Source organism: Atractosteus spatula, chromosome 11, assembly GCF_055471065.1.
Source record: "Atractosteus spatula isolate fAtrSpa1 chromosome 11, fAtrSpa1.hap1, whole genome shotgun sequence".
NCBI classification, from domain to species: domain Eukaryota; kingdom Metazoa; phylum Chordata; class Actinopteri; order Semionotiformes; family Lepisosteidae; genus Atractosteus; species Atractosteus spatula.
The window spans coordinates 44,181,588-44,190,518 of NC_142716.1; positions in this window are offsets into that span (position 1 = coordinate 44,181,588).

Sequence of the window (8,931 nt, forward strand, 5' to 3'; positions counted from 1 at the left end):
TTTAAATGGTTGTTCTGACGCTGCGCTCAGTGAAGTGACAGTAACATAATACTGCAGCCCAGTGTATTCCGCTTCCAAGAGCGACGGGTAAAAAAGCCGAAATGCCTTGGCATGTAACAGCGATTTAAACACCAGAGGGCAGTGTGAAATAGGCAAGAAGGGAGCTTAAAAGCTGCAATGCGTAAAAGAAATAAAAAAAGTAAAACTTAACAGGAACTACGCCTGCTGGCGAGTGCTTATCGTACAGTAGGATAATGAATGCAGATTTGTGGGTGAACACGGAGCAAGAGAGGTTTAAGACGGGTTTCTGTGAGCGGGTTGACAAACTCGGTCTTGCGCAAAGTGATGGAGTCGAGTCAAGAGCTGCCGAAGCCCTCGGGAGACCTGCGCCCGCTTCCCGGCCTTGTGCGTCTCGTCAGACACTGGATCTGTGCTTCCGTGACAGTGGGGCCACGGCTCTTTCAGAACAGATCACCATCACCGGCAGGGGGTCGTGCGTCCCACTGGACGAGTCAGACCACCGTGACAAGCGGGAGCAGGCGTTGTCAGCCTGAGTACCAGGAAACACATGCGATGGGCACAGACTGCATTCTGTCAGATATCGTACAGTCCTCCCGGGAGCTGGAATACATTGTTTTCATTCATTTTATGCATAGAAAATCTAAAATGGACGTCCTTTTTATTAAATTATTAAAAACCAGTCTCCTTCAGAAGAGGTGGACTTAATTCATGTCCCGATACTTTTAATCTGTATGGCTTTCAGTAACTCATCTCAACTTAATTGGTAAATGAGGCATCTTGTTCATTCCTGAATAATTCACTATTACAAAAAAAAAAAACAATTAGACGCCAGGTAATTCGTGAGTTTCTGTATAAAGAATTTGTTTCTGTTTCAAACTTTTCTGGAGACGTTACAGATCTGATCATTTATATTTATTATGCGTTTGATATCCTGGACCAGCTATCAAAGGCAGTATACATGTCTAAATGTTATTTATTACATCACCAGCTTAATATGTCTTCCATAACATAAATAATTCATTTGACCTTAAATGTATTGTTGGATGACTGTATGGCACTTTCTAGGTTCATAATTCTAATTCCATATTGCGAGTGAAAAAAACACTCTTTGTAAGGGTGTTGCAAACTTGATTGCTGAGCAGCTCTGCATCTAAAGAAACTGAAAACATTTAACAAAAAGGTTAAGCTCTGATACATGAAGTGACAAAACTTATAAAGAGATTCTTAAGACTGTGGCGTGATACTTCCACTCTGCACTATTTTCCTGTTTTATTTCCAAAATTCTGGTTTTCAAAAATAGATATTGGACCTGAACTAACAGTTTCAAATAAATGGGACTTTCCAATTATTCTTTCTACAGTTTGTCTTAGGCGATAGCACCGCCTTTAATTCTCCGGCTGAAGAAACCTTTTCAGTTTGCTCGAATCTGCAGTGTTTTAGAGATTGCAGCACCTCTCCATTAAATGCTGCAATGCAACAAAGCTGAGATCTGCAGGAAACCTTCAGAAAATTAAATCACATTCATTTCCAAAACGTAATTGATCAAACGTATTTATCATTAACTAAATGTGATTAATGATAATTCTTCAGCAGAGGAAATGAGGAGCTGTAGTAATTCTCCTGTTTCTTTGGCAGACATTTTTATTTTCTGAAGCCCAGTTCATGGTGATGTTTAATGATAAAGCGATTATTGGGCTGCCTGAGAGTTATGCACCTGTGTTTCATATTTGTTCTAATGTAGAAAAGAGGAAATTGCGGCATTTTAAGGTTTTTGCAGAAACAGAAGAGCTCTTTGCATTCTGCATCACTCTGTAGCCTGCAGGCCTTTTCCAAAGGGTAATGTGGAACAGCTGTGGTGGGCATGCAGACCAGGGAGTGCTCTCTAATTCTCAGCATCTGAGCCTGAGCATCTGGCTCTGTCGCTGTTACAGACGCTTTGGCAGAGCTGGGCAGGCTGCTGAAACAAGCTTAGCCTTCCCAAGACCAATGTGTGCGGAAGGGACTGAAAGGATATGAGTAGTCTTTTTGATTACACTTTTAACACCTTATGGTAAGTAAGGTATAAAGTAATTTATGTTCTTCTCATTAATGATAATCTCAACCATCAAACACCCTCTTCAATGAGCTGTATGTATTGCATGTAAAAGAAATGAGGACAGCCATCCTATTACCTGGAATGCATTACTGCCCATTTTGTAGGTACAGTACGTTCAAATTACCCATCGAAAAAGGTTAGGTGTTCTTTGACCATTTAAGCCCAAAAACTAAATCAATTTACTGCGAGCTCAGACAATGTGAAGACTACAAGATCCCAGTACTCTTCAGCAGTGCTTTCCAGATGTGCAGTCAAATAGTCCTCGTTTAGATTGTTGTCTATACTTCAATTTGAAATAAATGTGATTTCTTTCTGTATTAGTGTTGATGAGTTTAAAATGCCTCGAGGTGCCTCGAAAAGTATAGGATGTTAGAAATGTACCAAGTTCTGAGACTGTTTTGGAAGTGCTGTTTGCTAAGACTAAGGTTGGTCTGTCCTGCAAAAGCACACATCGGGCTTGAATATTTACATTTGTAACCCCCGGAAATTCACCCCCCTTACTGCTCCCCCAGCTATTGCCCCAGCCTGTTCACTGTCGTGACTGTCCAGCCAGCTACCCCAAGCAAAAACTCTGAGAAAGAATTACAAGATAGAAATCAAAGACTGAGCTCCAGTGTTACCAGGGTTTCTGTCTGAGTGCAGCAATGTGAGAATACTACTATCTGGTTGTGCAGGAATTAAAGAATGTAAATAGCAGGCCATCTGATATTGCAAGAACGCACATAGTCCCACTGTGACCCAGGGCACTGAAATAAGTTCAGCCTCAATAATGCTGGCCTGACTCTAAACAGAATGAGGGACTTTTTGCTAATATGTGTACACGCTGCTTGCAGATTGACTAGAGTTATTACTGTAATAATATTAAGTTTTCAAAATATCAGAACTCTTCAGTACATTATGGTTCATACAATGCTTAGTTCAGCTGTATTTATATACAACTGTATTAATTTGTTATGTGCAGTCTTTTTCCAGTCTATACAGAATTGACTTTGTGACAGTCACAGCAAAGGATAGTCTGTCTATACCAGGAAAACTTAATACTCAATATAAAGACAATATTCTCCAATGGGCGTACTGTGATGTACATACCTGCTCACAATAAAAAAGCAGGTCTAAATTTATCTTGGTTGAATACTGTAATCTCCACTGCACTTACAATAATGAAATTAAATTTTGTAGACTTCAAATCACATATGTTATGTGTGAGTAGATCCACACTCGATTCAATGGCAGGTCCAAGGGTATTTTGTCTTCATCATGGGGGTTAATTGCTTGACAAACAGTGCAAAGGTGCAAGGCACATATTTCTATTTGTTTCGGCCCGTCTTCAGCGTTAACAAATCGAGTAACAGTAAAGGCATTTCCTATCTGCCATTTCAGGGAGCTCATACACTAATGTGCAGTTACCAAAAGCATAAGTACTGTACTGCTTTGCTGACTCATCGTCATGGCAGACGGTGTCCCACAGGGTTAAAAAGAAAGAAATTGCTCTCTGCAGTCTTGCTACATCTGTGTACAAAACCCATGCATCAGTGGCCGCCAGCATATCACTCTGTTTGGGTTAATGTTAATGTTTTTTTTTTCTCTAACAACACGGAAATGGCAAAAGCATTCCTTCTGGGCACAGATAAGACATTTTCTGCGTATTTTCCTGGTTAAGTAGAACTCCACAGCTAGAGTAACTGTTCTTGGCAGCCCCACCTCGGTGACATAAATCACAGCCTGTGCTCTGTGGTTCTCCTCCAGAGACCCACCTAGAATAGTTCCTTCATCCTCAGCTCGGTTGCGGTCCGTTTTTTTTCATTCCGGAACCATTCCATTCCCCTCATTCCCCGGCCCAGGAATGTCAGTGTTTGCTTTTCCCGAAGAGGAGGATTGGTGAGATTTTCCTGAGAGAGCATTCAATGTGCGTGTGTGTGTTTATTTCAATAACAGTTGAAGGCTGTTAAAAACCCAATGGCCTTAAATATAGGCAACTTAAAATGTAGGTCACTCAAACTAAATGAATTTGAAAAGCAGGGTTTTTGTAGATTTGACCTTCAAAACCTGCCTCACACCTTTATTTATTGCATTGTTTTTTTATTTGTCAAGCTACAGTGCAGTGAAAAAGTTAATGCAACCCCTTAAGTTTTTATGGTTACACTTGTTTAGAAATATATGACCTTCACCTGCTCTTCAACAAGTCCTAATAGCAGCAGATGAAACTAACCTCATTTGACAAATAGCACAGACAAATTCGACTTTGTCATTATTTATTGAAAAACTTCAACCAGGATTCAATATCTTTGTGTGAAGAAGTTAAGTGCACGCCTTGATTCAATAACTTGTGGTGCCCCTTCAGCAGCAATAAATGGAGCTTGTAATGAAAGATTGGGAGGGATGACAACAGACAAGTTCAATCAGACCAGTAATTCATTATCATTCCTGATGTCATGTCCTCACCTAAAACATTATAAATACTGCACATGATCCCCTTCTCTCCTTCACATACATCATTTTGCGAGCGGTGCGGTGGCTCTGTGGCTAAGGATCTGCGCCTGTGGCTGGAAGGTTGCCGGTTCGTATCCCGCGGCCGGCAGAGGAATCCTACTCTGTTGGGCCCCTGAGCAAGGCCCTTAACCCCAACTGCTCCAGGGGTGCTGTACAATGGCTGACCCTGCGCTCCGACCCCAAGCTTCTCTCCCTGTCTGTGTGTCTCATGGAGAGCAAGTTTGGGTATTCGAAAAAAGACAAATTCCTAATACAAGAAATTGTATAGGCCAATAAAGTGATCTTATCTCATTTCACTTCCATCTCATCTCCACCTGTGCAGCTACCTGTTGGTCACTCCTCTATCTGCACAAGAGTCCCAGCCTCCTCTTCCTCTGGCCAGGAGGTTAGCCCTCATCCAAGCGGGTTAAGAGAAGTTGTCTTGTGGCTAAAACACTCCATAAACCTTTCAGTACACTTAGCTGTTGGATGTTGTTGTTCCTAATGTACCTGAATTCAACATCTCCTGAGAGGCATTCTGGCCCACTCTTCCTCACACAGCTGCTTCAGCTCTGTGGCGTTTGAGGGCTTGCTGCACTATGCACTGTACATGGACACCCCTGAAGCTAAATCTCTGACAGGAGTCCAGCCCTGGTCCTGGACAGCCCTAGTCCAGGTAGTCTTACACGTCACCCATTTCTAAACATTGGAAATGACTGTAGGTTATTGATGGCTCAGCTAAGTAATCCATTCACAGTTAAGAGAAACCTAGTCTTTCAGGGCTAAATTACTTAATGTAACCAATCTCCTGCTTAAAAGATTTAGAAATGGGCGATTTAATGGTGACCTGTAACACCTGCTGGTCGGAGAGCCCTGGTCTAGTGTCTGGAGTTTTTATATTTTGAAAGGACATGTTTGTTTTAATCTATAAGATACTTCCATGGTTTCAAATTCCTGATAAGACTTTATAGCTTTGCTTTATGCTCACTTGTCTTATGGGTTTTCTTTAATCTTTCCGAAAGAACTTTCAGTCAGCTCCCAGCCTGGATTCAAATCAGTTTGTGTTTATGGTTTCGCGAAAATGTTTGTTTTGGAGTCAACTGCCATGGAAAGGCTAAAACAAACACCTGAGTGTAACATTCCTCGAGGTAAACATTACACTATTCATACGGAGCTCTCAGAATGTTTTTATACAAACGGGTTGAGGAGGGGAAATGGCAAATTTAGATGCCTGCGCTCTAAAAAAAAAAAACTGCTTGTGCGAAAGAAAAAAATCTCCCTTTCATTTCTCCTATCTTGGTGTGTTTTTTTTTTACGCCGCCTAGTCCTCGTTATGGACGGAGATGAATACAAATGTGCAACTAAAATTGGCGACAGTTGCGCTTTGAAAACATTCTCCACAAAGGGTTTTGAAAGGAGGGGTTCAAGAGCGCTTGATGTAATAGGCAGAGGTGTGGGTGGAGGAAGGAAGTCTCGGCCACACTCTGAACTCCATAGCGCGTCCTTTTATGTCTCGGTGCCTATTTTCTTTGAAGGTATTTTGGGCTGGCGAACTCCTTGATCCTGCCCAAGTGCCACTACCTTGCCCAGACCTCTCGCTGTTTTCCTTGTGCAGAATTCAGTCAAGAAGAGTCAGATATCTTTTACCCTTTTTGCTCCTTCAAGTCGGCGTCCCGTGGGCAGACCTTTGCCGACAGGAACAAAAGCCCAGCAGAAAGCTTCTCTGACCCAGAGTCAGGCAATTAGTGGTTCCTTCCCATTAAATTTTGTCTCCCAGGCAAATTACAAGCCGGCGTGTACTGGCAGGACGCTCATCAAAGGCACAGGCTGCCCCCTCCACTTCTCCTCTGGCTGCTGTCAATTTAGAGCACGCACAGCTTCTCGAAGCCTGAAGAGAGGGGCAGGTTGTTTTGTGGGTGGTCATGGTATGTCACTCTGTCACCCCAAACTAAAACACGTTTTGGACAATCGATACTGTTGAAAGTTTAAACAGAAGGACTTTTGCTTTAAAATAAATGCCACAGTCTGATTCAAGATTACTTTCAGCCTCCAAGAAAATGATAAACAAAAAATCCGTCAGGCGTTTTACTCTGGTGGAAAATATCCCTTTTCATTTTGACTAGGTGCAGTTCACTCTTGACAAAACGCTGGCAAACAAGATTTTAGGCTCACAAAAATGAAAGCTGAAGGACCTGAATTTTAACCTTCTCTGACGACACACATTTATCCCAACCTCTTTGTACCTATGTAGGCTTGTAAACTAGTTGAACCCTTGACACCCCTTCAACTATATTGCTTGGATGAAACTAATCGGTAGGTCTGTTCCCGCTGTTGTTCAAATGCACTTGAAGTCACTTCAGAGGGTTTCAGGAAGGGGACTCTCAGTGCGGTCATCACACACCCGTCTCCCATGTAGACCACATCAGTGTGATACAGACATGGGAGCCAGGCTAAATGTTTGTGTATTGGGGCTCAGCCTTCCTGCGCAAATATAAATAAGTGCTGGAAAGATGTGGGTTTGGCTCTGTGGGTCTTTAAAGCAAAATTGTGTTGGCATATTTTCCCCTGGATGTGTCATTTCCTTTCATTAATTGTACTGCTTGCATCGATCGGCAGATTTCATCTGAGAGTCTCAGCTGTCCATCACAAAACAAAGACTGGCCAGCCCTGTGTAACAACAGCACTTTCACGTAATTGGCCTTATTCAGCTTTACTGTGCGGTGCTGTCAGATCTATTGTAGATCAGACAAAGAGCTCGAGATAAAGGGAAAGTCTAGACAGTCTGCATAAACCTGTGGGTTTTAAATCTTGTCATTGAAGGCTTGACTGAAAATAACTTTGCCAAGATGTCCTTGACAAGTGATATACTGTACAGTAGCTGACAAAGGCATGCTCCCATAAGACAGACAGGCTTCCACAAATCTCATTTAGGAGAATTTCTGAAGAACCTCCCATGCAAAGGATAACAATTTGTATGGAAGTATACAGAATCTTCCGTCAGTCATCTCCAGTGCTTTGCAGAGATTTTCACCCCCTGCCAGCGACATCCCAAAAGGATGAGTTACAAAATCATGTGCTGTGTGCGCTTTCTTGAAGCGAGTATTTTTTACTTAAACCTTGAACACTCAAACTTAACACCTTTTGGTGGAGAAAGATGTCAAACATTAGCAAAATTTGCCAAAAAAAAAGAAAAACTATGATAAACCTTGTGCACAAGGCTGCTGGAAAAGAGAAACCTCTTGGGTGACTTCACGTTTGTTTTAAACATTTTTCTGGGGAGCAACTTCACCTGAACAACAGTGATCTGGGGCTGAAGCTCTGGTGGATTTCTAGGCTTATGGTTTATTCATTGCCATCTGAATAGAATTGTGAAAGAAATAGGTGTCCAAATAAGAGGTCACATACAGTATGATATATCTTTTGTGTGATATGTAATTTTCATGTTAAACTTTCCAGCTCTAGGGGCTCTGATATTTTTCTATTGATAACTATAGCTGAAGCTCATAAATATTATGTATTTGGGGATTAGGTTAGTTTTAAGTCAAAATAAAACTTTAGAGCTTGGGTACATTCCCACATCATTGCAGCCTCATCATTTACACACACGGAAGGATGTTTATAAAAGTTTACCATGGAACACTTGACACATTTTTGTGGCTTTATAATGCTGATGCCATGCAGTTCCCTTGCTCAGCCAGACGTTGGCCTATACCACGCTTCCTCAAGCTTTGCAGCAATATTCCTGTGCTTAACCAGACCACACTCCGGTTTGAGCTATAGTATATCTCAACTGGGAGTAATAATATTGCAAGTTTATATGAGATTGCATTCCTGCTTATTTTTGCCATTTTAGGAGGCAGCACCAGAATTGGAATAGATAAGTGTATACAGAGATACCCCCAGAAACTGCAACAATGCTGAGCAACATATTTGCTGTGCTTTACTTCTGCTGGTCACACCTGTCACTATTGTACTACCATGCTGGGCTGTGCTGGACATTTCTCAGATTAAAGCCCCAGTGCGTTCATCCATCCATTTTCTATCATATACAGGGTCACGTGGGAGCCAGAACCTGTCTCAGCAAGCAACAGGCGCAAGGCAGACACACGCACACACTCACACTTGGGCATCATTTTTCCGGAAGCCAGTTTACCTACCACGATGTCTTTGGACTGTGGGAGGAAACCAGAGCACGCAGAGGAAACACAGGGAGAACATACATACTCTACACAGATAGCACTGCAGGAATTGAACTCAGGGCTCCCGCTGACCACTGTGCCACAGTGCCACCCTGCCAGTGCATGTGTGACATTCCTTTTTGCCCCACCGTAGATTGGGTCATTTAA